The sequence below is a fragment of the Larus michahellis genome, chromosome 9 (genome assembly GCF_964199755.1).
Source record: "Larus michahellis chromosome 9, bLarMic1.1, whole genome shotgun sequence".
In the NCBI taxonomy this organism is placed as follows: Eukaryota; Metazoa; Chordata; class Aves; order Charadriiformes; family Laridae; genus Larus; species Larus michahellis.
In genome coordinates, this window is record NC_133904.1 from 50,337,135 (window position 1) to 50,356,264 (window position 19,130).

Consider the following 19,130-nt stretch of genomic DNA (forward strand, 5'->3'; position numbering starts at 1 on the left):
GATTATTGCACGCAGAGGACCTGATCTTGGAAAACTGGGGTGTCTTCAGTCCCCACAGCCATCAGCGGGAGCATCGAGCACTCGGTATCTCTCAGGACCGGGAGCAGTAGAAAAGCATGAGGTGGAACTTGGGACGTTGGACGGTTGTGACCAAAACCCAGAGGAAAGTCCTCTTGGTAAAAATTCTGGCTTCTTCTTCTTCCCAGAGCACCGGGGACTCGCAGTTCTCACAAGCCTCATCAGGAGCAGCAGTGATATTCAGGGTATTCAGTGATTTTCATATTTCAGTGTTTAAGCATGAGGATAGTCACCTAGCTTTAGGTGTCAGAAAGTGAACGCTCAAAGCATCAGAATGGAAATGGATTCCCAAATGTACTGAACATCGGTGGAAAGAAGGCACTTTAAAAATGGATAATTATTCAGTGCCAACCTGCCACTGAGGCCAGGAATTCAGTAAGATTTGAAGGGAGACATTTGTACAGATAAGAAAAGTCCTATACTCCTAGCGCAAAACTTTCTGAGTTTAATGATGTCAGTTTAATCAGCTCTGATCAGCAGTGCTGTGATTCCTGGATTTACTGGAAGTCTTTTTTCTTTATTTCCTTTCGATGTTTAAGATCCTGGGAAGAGCAAACTGTGGACCTGGCCTGGCCAACCTGTTGATAAATTAAAGATACCACCTCGAGGATTTTAGAGATGCTTCTCAGTGCTTTTTCTGAAGGCCCCATAAACCCATAACAGGCCAATTTCAGCCCATGTAGTGCTGTTGTGGTCCCCCAGTCCAGAGATGCTGGCTCGCCACCAGCTGCTGGTCTTGGGGAGACCCTTTCATAATGCATTTTTTTTTCCTATTGCTCTTGTAAATGATTGTATTTGTATTTGTGCATCTTCTGTCTCGTGTTCAGTGCAACGCCTCTGCCAGACGACTCGTAGTTGTAGGCACAGTGAGGGCAATGCTCCGGTTCAGGGAGCTGGGAGGAAGAGTACGGCTCCCTGGTGATGGACTCATTCATGCACCGTGCCTCGTCAGCCATCCCCAGAGCTGCTGTAACCACACAGCACGGACTGATCCATGCCCCAGATATCGCCCGTCTGCTGCACAGTTGGGCGTTTAGAGAGTGCTGCCTGACGTATTTCAGACACAAAGATGGTAGGCACTGGCTTCAAGGAACAAGACTGCCCTGCCTTTTGGGCTCACCCCAACTGCTGTAGTCTCGCTGGGGTCAGTGGTGCCCCATGTCATCCAACGATCGTCAAAGTCATTGACTGACTGAAACTTTCTCTGCTTCCTTCCAAATCCCGTTTGGATAAGGACAGTGCCTGGGAGGAAACCACAGCCAGCCTTATCCCAACAGATACATTTTCCCTCGGGCTAGAGGGAAAAAAAGTTATTTTGAGAGTGCCAGATGGGCTATGGAGAGGCCGTAACAATACCTGCCCGTAAAATATCTAGCTCTATTACATGGTTGCTGGCACACAGCAGGCTGAAACCTGCACCTAAGCTGCAGATCCCTGCAAGGTCGAGCGCTGCCTCAGCCAGCTGACAGTGACAATAAAGGGTGCAGGCCTTGGTCATGGGGGGAGACGGCTTTGAGACAGCTCCCGTTTTGGCTGGGGGTGGAAAACGGGCTTGGGTCTGTTTTCAACTGAGCCTTTATTCTCTGTAAACACTCTGTGCGGGGTGAGAACGTGCCCCGTTCACCTCCCAGCAGGCAAACCCCAGGATATCCACTCTCCCACCCTGCTCCTGGTAAATGCTGGCTGGCACGGCTGGCTCTCCTCCATCTGTGTCTTCATTTAACATGGCACTTCAGCCATTCCTGAGAGCACTTCCTGCCCTTATTCAGAGTTTCACTGCCTAGATGGATCTCACTGACATGAAAAATGAACACCTTTTTTGAGGATCACCTTCACCTGCTGCCCCATCTCAGAGAAGAAGCAATGCCTTGAAGACCAAGCAACCAGACATCTACTACTTACCAGCAACCCAGCTGAGGGTTTGCTCATCCCTCCCTCATTGACTTTATACAGCAAAACCACCATGTTTTGTGTTTTAACGGCAGCTCTTCCTTTGGGTGGTCCCTGTCTGCTCTTTCCCTTAAAAGTTGCTCAGTGCTGTGACATCTGATGGGGCTTACGAGGTGATTTCTTCCCTAGAACCCCTCCTAGCCATCAAAAAATGGAGCCTCTTCACTGAGATCCTTCTGGATGTCTGATGTCTTCCATGAGCCTTTTGCTTTCAGGCATCAGTAAAGTGAACAAAGGAATCACGTACACATAACTTTAAGACATTAGGCTCAGGGAGGACGGACCTTCTGGTTCCTAATAGTATGTGTTGTATGTTTCTGAACTGCAAACGTTGGTGAATAACGCGTAATCACCTCTTGTTCACTGGTTTTCACTTCTTTTTCTGTGCTCAGGAATATCCCTAGCTGCTGAGCCATTTCCTTCTTTGTCACCTGTGCTGTCTCATTAGCAGGTCTTCGGATCCAACGTGAATATTCGAAATTGGAGCTCATTTGCAGTTGGTCGGCTGTATCATCACAGGGCACACCTCTCTCTCCCGGTTGGAAGGATGCCCTGGCTGCCCTGCTGCCCGCTCCAACAGAGAGGATGCTTTCTGGGACTCTTCACACATTGACTCTGAAATTTGTTTCCCGCAAACATTTGTCCTCGCAATCCAATTGCTTCGACGGCTGAAGAAAGCAGACATAAAAGAAACATGGGCATTTATAATTGAAAGGGAAAGTCCTTAGCTTTGTTGAATCTCCTACTGGAGGTGCCAATTAGAGACTGCTGGATCCTGGACGGAGAGTCCTGCCTGTTCCTGCCCAGCTCGTTGGGGGCTGGAGAGCAGCAGGCATTCGCAGGCGCTGCCCGGCTGGGTCAGGATTAGACCCGCAGCCTCCAAGCAAAAGTTGCGTGAGTCCAGCTCCCCTGTCCTGAAGCCAGCCAGGCCCCAGAACTTTTAGAAACTGAAAGGCTGAATGAAAACATCAAATACCAAGACAGTTTGCAGGAATATCAACCAGAGGAAAAAAAAACAAAACCAAAACAAAACAAAACAAAAAAACCCTAAAAAACCTAAAAAACCCAACGGTACCAATACCATCACTGGGCACAGGCAGCTCCAGATTTTGTAGCTTCCAGACAAAGTCAGCAGCAACCGTCAGAATCTGTGTTTCAAGTCCGACCTTCTGCTTTTATCTATATTTTAAACCCCACACAAGGTATACAAGGCGAATGTTGCTGTTACAGTCAGAAAAGCCTAAATAATGGATGAAGAACAGAGGCTGCAAAGGGGGTGGGAGGGGGGGAGAAAAAAAGAGAAAAAGAAAAAAAAAAAGAGGAATAGAAAAGCTTGAGGAAAAAAAAAGGGGGAAAGAGAAAAAGAAAGGAAAGAGCCCTCCAAAATCAGGAGAGGCTGACACCATCAGTGGGAGCGTTTCTTCTTCCATTGCTGCGGTGAGGCACGTTGGGAATTGATCAGGGGCTGCTGCTGGAGCAGTGGCCGTGTGCTACTCTCCAAGCAGAGCTTCTGTGCTGCCTTTGCCCATATTCTGAGCTCCTCTTCTAGAGGGCACACAAAGAGTCTCAGCAGGAAGGAGCCAGGAGAGGTCCGAAGTTGGGCATGGTAAGAGAAGAAGGTGTCCCTGTTGGACAGGGCTCCGGTCTGCTTGAAGGTGCCAAATTATTACCAGGATTGGGCCCTCTTGCACTGGGGTGGGGGGTTGAGGGAAAAGTTTGTCCGTCATGGAAGCGCAGATGGGGAACTGCCCAGGCCTCCACACTCTCCCAGGCAAGGGCGAAGACAGGAGCCCTTCTTTTGCAGTGGCCTGAGGATGCTCTTTGCCTTGCCTTGCCTTCCCAATTATCCCTATCTTTTGAGGTTCATGATTAAGAGGGATAAACCAGCACTTCAGATGCTGGACCAGGAGCATCTCTGTGATGAGAGGAAGTGACAGACCTTATTCAAGGGGCTTGGACGCAGCTGGCACATTCACAAATCTCCTCCTGCTTTGGCCATCTCGGGAGCAGCCTCCATGACCACGATTTTCTTCCTGACACCATAACCTCGATCCCCAGCTGGGCTCAAGCTTCATGGTCAGAACTGTGGTCACAGTGGTGTAGACATGCTGAAGACACATCTCTGGGGGTATGTCCCCCGCCTAGAGCTGCGGTGAGGACAGGACGGGGATAGCAGGGTGATTTCAGGGGGCTGCTTTCACCCCAAAACTGCCAGGGACCAGCAAGCACCCTGATCTGGGACACTGTGTAGTAATAAAACCCAGCAGCTCAAATCCCCCAGCACTCCCCATGCCCAGCTCTCTTCCTCCGGCATCATATTCCCGAAGGTCTCCTTTTATTCATGAGAAGGTTTCGGAGTGGATGAATTAAGGCCACCAGGGAAAATTGCTATCTAATGAGGATTTTAGCAAAGGGAACCATGAAGGCAGAAGGTCTTTGTATGGAAATGTTTTCTGGATTCTTTATTATTTCCATAAGAAGTTACTATGGAGGCAGTGACTGGGCTTCCGCGGTGGGACTCGGAGTGTTTAGCTTCACCTGGATCCCTCCGAGGGCAATTAGCATCTATTGCCGTGATAACCTACAGCTGAATTTAGACCCCTGAGCAGGAGAGTTTCTTACTGAGTTCAATACTTGGAGTGGCTTGCAGGAGCCCACCTTCCTCCCGCTCCAGCCCTGGGGGGGACTGGCTCCAGCCCGCAGGAGCTAAGAGCCTTACGAAGCAGAATGAAGCCATCAAGGCTTGGCGCAGAGGCAAGCTGCACTTCCACTCCCTGCAAAGTGCACAGTCACTCGTTCACGGCTCCCTCCCGGTTTGTTTTAAGTGGATTCTTGTATTCTCTGTATCTGCGCTCGCTTTTCAGGTGCCGGTTGTTTTTAAGGAGCGAGCTGCCTTGCTGGAGTGGAAGGCTGTGTTGGGAGCGGAAAGCCCCTCCTTGCCAATCAGCCCGAGTCCTCTCTCCTCCACGCACCTGCCTTTGGAAAGATGCCCAGGAGCAGGTTTTTATCAAATGCTCTGGGCTGGTGGTCACGGCTCACGGCGTGCAAGTGACTGCCCAACTCCAGCCTCGTCCAGCAGAAAGAGTATGACACGCCGTGAGCTGTGCCCAGCCACCCAAGATCTGTGTGTCGTCAGCGCTCAGATGAAGGCAGACAAGCAGCTTCCCTTCCACCCGCGCTCCTGGCAGGGTGACCTCCCCGCTGCCCCTGCCCTCCCCAAGACACAGCCCCCCCAGGGCACAGCCAGACCCTGGCACCGTCCCCAGTGATGCCACCGCATCGCCCGCTCTCCTTTGCGAGGGGCAGTTCCAGCCCAGCAGAGGAAGGAGACGGAGCTCAGCAGACACCGGCAGCTCCTTCACTGTCGCCGAGGGCCAACAAGGCCGGGGAGTAACCACCAGCGATGGAGGAGATGCTCTTGCCTTATCTCGAGGAGAGCTGCAGTGGAGCTGCCGAATTGGGCAAGAGATGAACTGGAGATGGGAGGGAGGGAGGGAGGGACAGAGGGGAAAAAAAGCTGGAGCAGAGCTAAACAGAGGTTTTCACAGGGACGGCCTGAAGACATCTGCTAGGGAGAGATAGATAAAGGTGCTAACGCCAAAGGGTCATCATTCTGCAACTGGTTTCTTTATATTTATGGCCTGTCAGAAGAAACTGTCTTTCCACCATGCGGCTACTTGAAACAAAAATACAGTGCCACGCACAAGGGACTTCGGCTGATGTGACAAAGAGAGCACAGATGATCCAGAGAGGCTCTTGCCTGAGAATAACTAGACTCATGAGTGGTTCGACACTGAGACCTCACCACTGGGACTCACCCTGCCTGTGCTTCTGGGGGCTGTTATTCCCAGAAACTTTGGTGCTCAGGCAATTGAGTGCTCAATGGTATTGCAAGGCAGTCTGTTGATGATAACTATGCACGCCTCCAACAGGGATTTTTTGGCAGTCACTGGATGTGGTGAGAGTCAATGCTGTGCAACCTGCTCTAGGCGACCCTGCTCTGGCAGGAGGGTTGGACTAGATGATCTCCAGAGGTCCCTTCCAACCCTCCCATTCTGTGATTCTGTGAGTGCGAGTACTCTAGCGGCTGCAGAAGAGGCGATGACTTGCTTAGGTTTGCTCCTACTATGTCTGCAATCTCATATACTTTATAAGCCAGGGATATCCAGGGTCAGCTGCCCGATTGCTGATGGTGCCGGTATCAAGAGGCACGAGAAGTGGGGAAGGTGGGCACGTGGGCGTTATTGTGGGATAGGGACACCAGCAGACACTGTAGCAGCCCCATGGGCAAGTTCATCACACTGCCCAGTCCGTGCTCTGTGTCTCTTGCAAATGTTCTCACCTGCACAAAGGAGGCCTCAGCTCACGGTGCGGACCCAAACCTTGGCTAATCAAAGGTTTTTCTTGGCAGTAGAAAGAGCAGGGAAACAGCAAGGTTGGCAAAAATTGTAGGCATGAAAGTTGGTCTGGAAGGACATTGATCCAGCAGTCAAGGGAGAGAGAGGTTCCCTCATTCATGAGAAGTACAGCAAGCCATGTCGATACAATACATTAGTAATAAATGGTGGGAGAATGGGAAGAAACAGCATGGCCGAAGGGGATGCTCAGGTAAGAGTTCAAAATGCCCCGTCTGTCAGAGCTGTGTCAATCAGCTTCTTTAACGAGGCTTCAAAAAAAAGTCTGTCTAGAGCATCTAAAAACCGCTGGAATGCTGTAGCCATCACGGCAAGTGCAGTAGGGGTGGGGGGTGGTTTCTGCCTCACCAGCCAGATTCAGAATGTGCTAACACCACGTCTTGCTGAGGACCCACATGCACAAACACGGACAAGCCCTCGATGGCAGAGCTGGGTGCACCAGGGCAGCAGCGCCAGCCTTAGCAAGGTGCCACCTCCAGGGTCAAGAGATGACACTGGTGACAGATGCCTGTGGGAGCTGCTCCTCCACGACTTCGTAGTAGGCTTGAGATGCTCCAAGGCATGAAACAATCATAGGAGTGTGAGACCGACCCAATGAAAGAGGCTCCTTTAGGCTTTTTCCAGCCCCACTTTATCTCCTTCCCTGCTCTCCAGCTGGGACCGTGGCATGCTTTACTGAATTAGTTTCTGCTCCTGTGGAAGACCCATGGCAAAGGACTGAAAAACTTGGGAACTTTATGGGATGTGTAACCTGCAGCAGGGGAAGACTGAGACTTTCAACTGAGCAAAATGGCCCACACAAGGAAGGCTACCATGCTGGGAACAGCTACAGGAAGAAATGGTCATCTGTGGTGCTCCCTCGGGAACCCAAGAAACTATTCTCTCTCCTTTCCAGTGCCTGGAGTCCAGCCCCTCATAAATCTGTGCCAGCCCAGCATGGCTCTAATCGGAACAAGTCCCTCACAGCAAGACAGAAGCTCATGTCTTGCTTTCACACTCCTTTCCAACTTCCCTGTGTGCCAGCTCATCTCTCTGCACTGGGGACAAGTCACAAGCAGACCCTGAAAATTAACACTGCTTCACCTTGTCAGCAGCATGAAGGATGCTTCCAGAACTGGACTCCACAGAGACAGACACAGGGGACTTGGGCATCCTTCTGAAAGCACAAAGCAGGAAAGAAGCAGGAGAGGTGGTGGCTTGAGTTGCATCTCGGGGGTGGGAGAAGGACAGATGATTCCTCTCTGCTGTGGAAGACCTGAAATCAGAGAGCGAATCAGCCAGTCCGTGTCCTTCCAGACTGGGGCTCTCCTAAGGCCTGATTTTGCCGAGGAGCCACCACAGGAGCCCATTTCTCCCATTCTCTTGCACACACATGGCAGAGGGCATTAAAATTTGATGCTAAATGCCATGATTTTGTCTGATGCGATGAAGGAAATTCAAGGCTTGGCATATGCTTGGTGTGTACAGTCAATCAGGTGGCCGAGCTGAGCCAGGGACACGTTGTTTCCAGGATATGAGATTGGAATGGCAAGGGGCTTGTGAGTGGAAGGGACTCATTTATGTTAAACAATTGTTCAACAGTACCCAAAGCAAGAAAAGCCTTTAATCTCCAGGTACTAGAAGATTCGCTTCTCCCTCCCACTCCCAGTGTCAGAGCTGTGCTACTGGAGAAGCCTAATTTGATTTCAGAGTCAGCCTCCCAAACTGAGCCACAAGAACCATCCTCGTCTCTGTCATAGCCCATGGCCAGGCAAAGCCACCCACCCACGAAGTACTGCCATCTTGCACACATACATTCCTTGGCACCACATGATGTCAAAGACCCTCTAGGGGTTATTCTTCTCATCAGATGAGTTTGTGCTCAGCTCTGGGCTGTGGAGAGAAGACAACTGATGCAGGGAATTTGGGGCAGCTGCCAGAGGGTCCGCTCTGCCCCTCGCACAGCTGCACAAGCACTGAACGTACAGCAGGACCAGGGGACGCGCAGGGGGAAAGGCAAAAATCCATGAAGGTGCTCAACATGGAGCGGGCTGTGGGGGCTGAGAGAAGTTTTTTCGGTGCAGGTGGTCGCCCACTGGAGGCTTTAGGGTAGCTGAAAGACAAGCCTAGGTACAGTGCTCTGGCAGAGCAAACAGGACACTCTGAAAACGCGGAGGTATTTGCAGAAGTAAAGCCCACCGTGGGGATCACTGCTGGTTTCACTCGCATCCCCACAGGCTTCCCAGCGAGCCCTTGTGCTCAGCCCGGTTTGCAGGGGGATGGATGCAAGGTGCCCTCACCCAGCCACCCCGAGAGGACTTTGTGGCTTTGGCCCCGTTCCAGGCAGGGAGCTGGAACGCCGTGGTCCGACCCCTCGGCCAGCACGCAGAGCAAAGCACCATTAACACGCGAAGGAAGCTGCGGGCCCCGCAAGCGGCTCCTCAACCATTCTCGGGGGAGCACTTGGCCAGGTGAGAGTAAAATCCAGGGCATCTGCCCATGAGTGAGGAAGAGCAGAGAGCCTGGGAGCAAACTGGCCCATCTACACAGCCTGCGAAAGGCTGGTGAAGCCAGGAGTCACCAAGGGCATGATGCAAGGGGTTGTCTTGCCAGGCCGTAGCCCCAGAAATGAAGTGAAGGCAAGGGTGGAAGCAGGGGAGCTGGCCTCAAGTCCCTGCTTAGGTTCAAGTTCCCCATGCAGCCTTGGTGCGGAGGGTCCCATGAAACACTTAAATGCTGCAATAACTCGCTCTGAGGTGTCTGGTTCTCAGACAGATCCCAAATCTCTCTGATTTGGGCTCTGCAGTGGTTCAGGCAGTTGGGAAGGGTGTCCTGGCAAAGTGGCAGGACGAGACACAGTGGGGAAGAAACCCCATCCCAGGGCGGTTTATGAACCCCACCTCCAGCAGAGCATCAGTCGGGGACTCTGCCGAGCTTGCCCAGCTGGGACGCCATTCGGGATACGCACCGACTAACACCATCTGGCAGGGCTGAGCAGGACCCCTTTGCTTTTGGAAAGCACCGCAGCCATCCCCTGCGCGAGCACAGCAGTGGGATCACGGCGGGGTGCTCAAGGGCCAAGCTTCAACATCCACTTTGTCTCAGAGGCCACCCAAGGGGCACCTCTGGTCCCCAAAACAGCTGGTGTGAGAGCTGTGCAGAGCCTGAGGGACGAGGGGCGGCAGGGCCAGGGCGTGCGTGCTGCTGAGGAGGCAATCTGGGTGATGTACAAGGGGATGAAAGCTGGGACAGGGAGCATGGAGAGGTTTGCGGGGACCTGGCTCCCAAGTGGGTGGGATGGCTTCACTGGGAGCTGGGCAGAGGGTGCTGGTCAAGCAGAAGAGTTGCCCTGGCAAAGTTGGCAGATGGTCAGACCTCCCCAGCCTGCCGTCTCCTGCTCCGTGCAAGTCGCCGTGCAGGAAGGTCCAGGGTTGTCTGGTGGTGCAGGGTGTGAAGCTCATCCTTCTGGGAAAGGAAGGCTGTGGAGGAAGGACAGAGAGACACCCAGAACCTCTCCAGGGTTCTCCTCCACCCTGATCAGAAATAGGGTCAAGCCATATTTAAAGAAAGCAGGCACTGAAGTAAAGCCCTTATAAGAGAAACCACCTCTGAGTGCAGGGTCTGGTCCCAAGTGCTGGTTTTAAAACCATAGAATCACAGAATCATAGAAGGTTCGGGTTGGAAGAGACCTTAAAGGCCACCCAGTGGCACCCCCTGCCCTGGGCAGGGACACCTCCCACCAGCCCAGGTTGCTCCAAGCCCCGTCCAACCTGGCCTTGAACCCCTCCAGGGATGGGGCAGCCACAGCTTCCCTGGGCAAGTTGTTCTGATCACAGGTCGGGTTTCCCTGTTCTCTGCAATTTTCTTACAGTCGGAATAAAGTTCCCTCTGGGGGCTCGGTAAGTCCCCTGTGAGCTGCTCAACACCAGTGTGTCCCCTTGCCTGTGGGGTGGTGATAGGAGGTCACATCTTGGCCTCTCTCACTTCTGAAGGACTCCAAATCACTTGAGGATTTTAATGAACAAATGTACCAGTTCAGCAGCTTCTCAGGGCTGGTGGCAGCACCATCTGTCCCCACCTCCGTGGAAGGGCCACTGTGTGCATCTGAGCCCCCCAGGGCCAAGCAGACCAAGTGCTCACTCCGTAGCTCAGCAGAGGTGGCCCTGGGGAGATGGATGGAGGACCAGTGTCCCAAGAAGGGCAGGACAAGTGGCCTGGAGGCATTGTCTTCAGCAACCAAGGGCAGGAGGGGTGTCCCCACTGGGGTGGCTCAGCTGTCCTCATCCGCAGGGTGGAAGAGCAGCAGGACCAGTCCGTGCAGGAGACCGAAGCCAACTCGCTTGCCCAGAGCTGGCCATGCAAAGGCACTGCACGGTCCGTGAGAGCACTGTCCCCCAGCAGCACCCTCGGGCAGGCTGAGGCAGGGCTGTGTGGCCATGTGGGGTGTGCAGGGACCAGGAGCCAGCACAGCCCATCTTCCAGGCTCTCTGCAGGCTCAAGGAGACTCTGCAGACCCAGCTTTGAAGTCTTCTTGGTAAACACTTCACCTGGAATTCTACTGTTGGAAACAACGAGGCTGAGCTATTGGATTGATCTCCCCGCACCCATGATTTCAATAATCAGAGGCCATAGACAGAGGCCACAACTCCTAAGCTTTAATTGGACCTTTGCTCTCAGCGAAGCCCAAAGAGCAGGGCCCTGCAGAGGGAGCTTTAAGGTTTCCTTAATTTAACCAAAATATCCTGCAGCCCATTTAACAGCACATTATGAAGTTTTATCATAAATAATTAACACTGAACTACAATTGACATTATGAAGCATGTGGCTGGCTCAGTCGGTCTCTTACAACGGCCAGCCATTCACCGGGGGGATGCACAGCCATCGTGGCAAACACCAGCCGCCTCCCCCGGCCAGAGGAGCGCTTAACGCAGCTGCTTCTGGTGCGGAGCGTGGCAGCTGCGGAGCAGCACTCTGCCAGACACGGAGCGAAGGAGAACATCACATCTAAACTGGACCGCGGGGTCGATTTGGGGTGGCAGAGGGTCAAAAGCCTTTGGCCGGGGCTTGAGGGTCAGTACATCACCAGGACAGGTCCATCATTGTGTCTGAGGCTCTGCCTTCCTCTGGGCTGGTGCAGCACCTCACGTGCTGTTTTGATGGGACACCATCTCTCAGGTGAAAGGCAAACATTTTCTCATCACCTGCAGTCACTAAGAGCTCCTGGCAGAGACGTCCCTGCTCACTGCAGGGGGGTTGGACTAGATGGCCTTTAAAGGTCCCTTCCGACCCAACGGGTTCTGTGATTCTATTCTAGCCTCTGCACGAAGTCAAGGCTGGAGGTCCCTGCCCAGCTACTGTGACCCTGCCCAGTCCCAGCTCCCCGGGGCTGGGCAACCTTGGTGGCTTCATGTCCCGAGGTATCTGCATGTCCCAGTGACAGGCAGAGGGACTCCCAGAGACCTGGCTCTCAGCAATGTCAGCGCCACCTGGAATGACTGCCTTGATTCCAAGGTATCTGAGAACAAAGTTTGAGCCAGGGCTCAAAGTTTCCTGAAGGAAACCTGTACCTCGTAAGCCGGCATCATCGACAGACTGACGGCTTTTCATCCCCCGTCTCACAACAGCGCTGGGCTCCTCCGCAAGCCATGGGGAACACAACTCAGCATCTCCATCAGCGTGCCCGCCGCCCCCTTTACCCCCCACCCTGTCTGGTTCGCACCCCTCGGGGACGTGTCCCTGTCTGTCCACCTGCCTTTACACCAGAGGAGACAGCAGCACAAAGGTAACAGGCAGAGGGGCTGCCCTTCGTGATGAATTAGTCATGGCTGGAGAACTGACCTCGCGTCCTGCTGCTCCGGCTGGCCGCACCGCGCAGCTGCTGGGGGCTGCGAACAGTTGTACAGCAGAAGATTCCCATGGTTTTGGCTACGGAGAGCGGCGAGAGCCGATCCATCCGCCCCCCCCCCCAACCCCCTCCTTAAGCTGTGCCTTTTAATAAAGACATACAGGCAGCACGCTTGAAGAGCTCGCTTAGATCTGAACCAAACAGCACAGCCAGGGTAAGAAAAAATCCATGCGAGAACCCGGAGGTAGTCAGCGCTCCCAGATGCCGGCTGCAGGAGAGAGGCAGAGTGCTAAAGCCGTACATGAGAGGCGCGGAGCAGAGCCTGCGAGGGAGAAACCCGGGCAAAGACAATTGAAGCATCTCCGGGAAGAGTCATCAGAAGCCATTAGCCCTCGCAGGGGAGGCCGGGCTGCCTCCCCGGCTCCCAGCGGGGAAGTTTGGGTCTCTAATGGGAGAGGCTGGAGCCTGGGACTCCCTCGGTGCCTCTCCGCTGGTGGTTCGGTCCCAGTTTGTGTGCCTGAGAAGCTCAGCTCCCGCTGCAGGAGGTGGGAGAGCGGAGCAGAGGCCAAGCAGGTCCGGCATCCCCTCCCTCCGCACAGAGAGACGTCAGCGGGTCCTTCTGAAGGAGCAAATGGTCCTCCCAGCAGGAGAAGGAAAAATGTTGGACCTGTTGGAGCAGGGCCAGAGGAGGCCCCAGAGCTGCTGGGAGGGCTGGAGCCCCTCTGCTGTGGGGACAGGCTGAGAGAGCTGGGGGGGTTCAGCCTGGAGAAGAGAAGGCTCCGCAGAGACCTTCCAGCCCCTGCCAGTCCCTAAAGGGGCTCCAGGAAAGCTGGGGAGGGACTCTGGAGCAGGGAGGGGAGCCATGGGACGAGGGGGAAGGGGTTTACACTGAGAGAGGGGAGATTTAGACTAGATATAAGGAAGAAATGTTTTAGGCTGAGGGTGGTGAGCCCCTGGCCCAGGCTGCCCAGAGAGGGGGGAGATGCCCCATCCCTGGAAACTTTCAAGGTCAGGTTGGACGGGGCTTGGAGCAACATGGTCTCATTGAAGATGTCCCTGCCCAGGGCAGGGGGTTGGACTAGGTGGCCTTTAAAGGTCCATTCCCACCCAAACCATTCTACGATTCTCCGAACCCCCTCCCCGATGTGAGTGTCCCCCACAGCAGGAGGCTGGGTGGGCTTGGGAGGGGAACACCCCTCCCCGCTTGGCTCAGCCAGCACAGAGCATGACACGACAGGAGCCGTGCTCAGCCTGGGACCTGCTGCCCCCATCTCCCATGGGATGGGCTAGTCAAGAGCCCTGGGGTCATGGCAGGGGGGCTAGACCCCATGTGAGAGGGCAGACGGCAAGGACGGAGAGTCCTGCATGGAAAGATGGAGGGGGCGCAGGGAGAAGACGAAGGGGGAAGAAAGAAAGTCAAAAGGCAGGTATGACAGGGAACAGATTCACTCCTGGTGTGACTCAGAGCGAGGAAAGGGGCCTGCAAAATTATATTCACTGATTTGGGTGACTACATGAAAGCAACACTCCTGCCCTGAGCTTCCCCTACCACCAGCGGGACCCTGACCCAGCCCTACCTCCGTGTTCCAGTGTCAGCAGCGCGCGGCTGAAAAGGGGACAACGAATTTTGTCGTCCCTAAGCGGAGAATCCTGAACGCTGATCTCCCTTGGGACCCCGAAGTACATAGTGCAAATAGCGAGAAACAACAGGAAAAATTCTGCACTGAATGTTGAGGTTGGTGTTAGGAACTAGTTCAAAGTCTGGACAGATCACAAGGTCCAGAGTGGTGGGACGTGTGTGCTGGTTACTCCCTCATCGTATTGCAAGACCAACAGGCGTTTCCCCCTTGAGTTGGGTGCTCTCTTTTATGGAAGATGTGGCTTTGCTCCGCTATTTAACCAACAGTAACGTGCAGTGAGGCTGGGAAGTGCTTTCCTGGCTCCGGTGAAGAACTGGAGCCGGTGGTGAGACACTGGCCCAGGTTGCCCAGAGAGGGGGTGGAGGCCCCATCCTTGGAGACATTCAAGGCCAGGCTGGATGGGGCTCTGAGCAACCTGATCGAGTTGAAGATGTCCCTGCTCCCTGCAGGGGGTTGCACTGGATGGCCTTTAAGGGTCCCTTCCGACCCGACACATTCTGTGATTCTGTGATTCTATGACCGAGGCAGAGCTTCTACTGACAAGCTTGAGACAAGGGTTGGGGTGTACGTTGCCGAAAAGACGCTCTGGGAAACAAACTCCCTCTGATTCACAGCTAGCAGTCAGGTAGTCACCGAACGGTTGAGCGAGATTTTATACAAACACACATATTTTGTTTTGTTTTTTTTTCTCATGTGAAACGAAAAGCTTCCTCGCCTGGTATAAATAAAACATCGTTCTTAGTTGACATTTTCATATTTCTCAGAGAGCTCTTATTTTCCTAGAGCTGCTGGAAATGTTGGTGAGGTGCTGCAGATGAAATATAGATTTTATCTCTGATCTCTCTATCTTCAGGATCCCAAAGTTTCCGAAATCCCCTGTGAGCTTCCCTGCTCTCTGATTCACCCAATGATCCAAAGCTGAATCCCACAGCTATTTTTACGGGTAAAAACGAGGGACCGTTCCTCCAGGGCTTCAGTAGGGCTGCTGGTACGCAGAGGGCTGTTCCTGTAGGTGACATCAAGACTTTGGTCTTTGCACGGGAAAAGTACAAGATTAAATTTCTGGAATTATTTCTTTAACACAGATTTTAAAAGAAACACAAACTTGTAGCTTTATTAGGATCCCTTACTGTGGGTGGGATGAGCGCGTGGAGCATGGAGCTCTCTTTTTGCACGCGAGAGCCAAGCGCTAAAGCTGCTCACGCTGCAGGCAGATCGAGCGCCCCAACTCCTGACTTTGGCAGCGAGGGGAGGAAACTCAGAGTTTGGTCCTTGGCAACGCAAACCGGGAGACATCTCAAGGGTGGGTGTCGACCAGCTTTTTCTGTTGCTTTCTGGAGCTCCCACCAGCTTCTGGCCAGACTGGGGGGAAAGTGGCTCAAATTCTGCAGCGCAGAATGCGCCACCCGGGTGACCAAAAGCTGAGGTCCGTGGTGTTCACCCCCGTTTCAGTGTCAGGCTGTGGTAACACACACCGGCCCGTCCAGCGTCGCCGTCCCCGACCCCGCGAGCTCCCCGCAGGCTTTCCCTCAGCATCTCCTCTGCCCACCGAGACGTTTCCTCTTCTCTCCTCCCCCGAGCAGGTCACCAAGCTGTTCCTCCGAGCTGATCCCACAGCACGGAAGGACCCTTCCTCGCCTGGTGTAGCTGAGCTCCGGTGGGGACGTGCAACAGGGGGCCTGATCCTGCGCTCCCCGCTCAGGGAAAATCCCCAGCAACTTCCCCGAGCTGAGGGAAGGGCTTGGAAGCAGAGACCAAGGAGCACCTACGGGATGGGAAACCTGTGGCCTGACCCAGGACTGGGCACTCGTGGAGAGCGGCTGGGGAGGGGGATAATTGTCCCGCCGGCTCCCCCACCCTGCAGTCAGCCACGGGGTTTGCCCCATGCCGTCCCCTGCCCCCTTTAACGAACTCTTGGCGAGGACAGCTAATTGCTAGCCGTCTGCCTGGGCTCCCCCCCTCAAGCCCGGCTGTGTCCCTCCCCCCGGCTCGGGCCCCTGTGAAGCCTGTAATTACTGCTTTGCTCCTTTTTCCCCTGTAGTGGAACAGAGCCTACTTCAAGCATCAGCCTCTTTAAAAATACATCTGCTCTGCAATGCACTAAAACACATAGAATAATAGAAGAGAGTCCGTCAGCAGGGGCACCCTTTACCTGGATGGCTTTCAAAGGCAGGAATCTTTTAAAGAACACGGAGCATTTTCTCTCCTCCAGACCCAAAGCTGAGCGCAAAGCCGTGACGTGCGGGTAATATTTGAAGCAGGGGGTTCTCGTATCCTTCCCCTGGTCTATGGGCTGGCTGCAGCGACACACCTGTGGTCTGGAGTTATTCCTCTAAGGTCAAGCAATGGCTGCTGCTGTTACTGGGGGTGGCTGGTGGTGGCCACCTTGCTGGTGCCCCGCAGCCTTTAAAGCTCTGCATGAGGACCGGACCTACAAGCTCCGTGGATGGAGAGATGGGACCCTTCCCAGAAAGTCCGGCTGTCAACAGCCTTCCTTGCCTTGTTTCCCTTCCCGGTGGGGAAATCAGCCCCTTGGCCCTGGGATTTGGTGCTGACACAGAGCGGTGCCAGCAGCCTTTGCTGTCACCCTGCAGCTCAGGAGCCACAGTCGGTCCCTGAGCCTGTCACACCAACTGGGATGGAAGGGATTACAGCGTTACAGCCATTCTCCATCCCAAATTGCTGTATTCTAAAACATGAAGGAGGGACAGTGCTTCCCCCAAGGTTTCTTCAAACACCTCTGCATTTGCCTGGAGTGAGCAGGCTCAGTTCGGCAGAGCGTGGGTGACTTCGAGCACGTTCCCGCACACTTTGGTGGGTGGTGGGATGGACACACTGCCCTGCATCTTTTATCTATATGCTCAAGGGGCTTAGATGACCAAATTCTTGGACGGTCTTGGCTTTTATATCAGGGAAAAAAAAAAAAAGAAAAAAAAAAGCAGGAAAAAAAAAGAAAGAGCACGGCAGGGAGCTAAACAGCTTGGAAGTAAGCCCTGCATTGCAAGAGCGATCCTTGCCACAGGGTCACACACCAGCTGCCAGGGCTCACTGGGCAGAGCTCCAAGAACCCATGTCTACGAGCTCCAGCAGCCCAGATCCCAGATCTGGTGGGCAACTTTCCTCGGGAAGCCTTTGCAGCACCAGGGGTAGGACCCATCTCTGCTAAGCTGCCATGTCCCCGTTTATAGGTGTCTCCATCTGGGCTGGTCATTTGGCACCTCTATAGTCTGTAGGGTGAGTGAGATGCCCCTAGAGTGACATTCACCTGCCCCGCACCAGAAATCGATGCTAGAAAGAGATGACCTGCACTGTAGACCCCGTGGCTCCTGCCCATTACCCATAACTGGAGCCTGGAGGTCTGCACCTGTGCACCCCTGCTTTGAAGTCCCCAAATGCATCTGTGACAAACCCCTGGTGAATTAGCCATGGGTGATGCTTTTGAGTTCCCAGGATGAATCATCTGCTGGCTGGAGCATCGGGGGAAGGAAGAAGGCCTGTCCCGCCCCATCCGTTCCACCAGCTTGCAGGTAGGTTAGGATCCAAGTCCTCTAGGGTGGCCATCGCCTTCTCACTGAGCTCTGGGCCACCATCAGTGGTGGGTGAGCAGGTAACCTTAGAGGTGGCCCTGCTGACAAAGCCATGGGTTTGATAAATCTTGAGGCTAGCTCATATATCAAACCTCAAATGGAAAAAAAAAAAAAAAAAAAGGTGAGAGCTGCGTGTCCAGCCCAATCAATATTCCTCTCATTTAGTGCTATTTTGGCTCTGGGGTCGTGGTTTGGGGGTGTCCTTTGCACTCCAGGAACACAGAGTGTGCGGTGCCCGTGACACTCCGCGTGTGTTTCCTCTCCTTCCTCCAAAGCTCTGCCTCCTCTCCCTGCCCCGGGCTTTCCTCCAGCCTCACCCTGTGCGAAGAGGCTGAATTTGGAGGGGTTTGGCCCCCCTATGGGAATCCAGCCTGGGCCCACGCGCTGGAGGTGAGACCCCCCTGGGCGGCCCCAGAAGGGCGACAGCCGGGCAGCCCCGCAGCCTCGGGGGTGGGCTCCCTCCCCACGGCTGCCCGCCAGCCTTTCCCCAGCCTGGGCGCCTTGGCGAGCAGCAGCAGGAGCAGGACACAGCAACCGAGACGCTGGGCCGTGGCTGGCACCTGTCCCCGGGCTGTCCTGGCTCCCGGGCCTTCTGCCGGGAAGGACCAGCAGCTTTTCCCCAACCTGTGCCCAGGAGGTGGCTACTTAGGAGAGGGGCTGGGCTGCCAAAGGGGCCCCTCATGACCTCCTTGCGGACCACCCTCCTGTCCATCCCAGAGTCCCACACCCCATCTGAGCACAGCGGGCGCTGCTGGAGCAGGAGCAGGAGGAGCAGGAGCAGGAGCAGGATCCATCCCCCGGGATGCTCCTTCCCACTGCCCCGTGTGTGATGAGTTTGCCAGGCCTCATCCCGGTTACCCTCAGCTGCTGCCCCCCCTTCCCAGCCCCCGGAGCTCCCGCTGCTCGTTATCCAGGGCTGCCCCATCCTTTGCTCCAGCCCCCGGCCGGCCGCCCCCGCCCTTACCTGTCCGGGAAGGGGGGGGGGGGGGTTGCTCCCCGCCCGGTGGGGGGAGTCCCGTCCGGCCCAGCCCCGCTCCGGCTCCCGAGCCCGGCGCTTTGCATTTGTGCCTGGGAAATACCGACTCGCCTTTTTATGATCGCGGCTGATAAATATTGCATCGCTCGCTTTTGCAAACTTTTAAGAGCGAGGTGGAGTGGGGAGGGGTTGGGGGGCCGGGGGGGTGAAGAAGAGCGGTACCTGCGAGCCACCGGCACCGGGCACCGACCCCGGCCCGGCGCAGCGACCCCGAAGCCCCTCACCGCAGCTTTGAGGAGGGGGCGGCCGTGGGGGGGCCGCTGCGGGGCAGGAGAAGCAGCAGACTGGGGTGTGTTATGTCTGCGAGGGAGAGCCGGGGAAAAGGGGGGTGAGGGGGGGAGAGCGAACAGGGCCCTGCTAATGCTGCGCGGAGCTGATTCTCCAAGGCCCCCCCGGGCAGCACTCAGCATCCAGCCTTCATTAAAATTTCATCGCCAGCACTTGGCCAAGGTCTATTTATGAAAATGCGCTTTTCGCTTCATGGAAAAAACAGGGAAGGGAGCGAAAAGAACAAAGGCGGGGATGGGGTTTTGCGAAGAGCCCAGGAATAGAGGCGGCCGGCCGCAGCTGTGCGGGCCCGGGGGGGGACACACACCCACC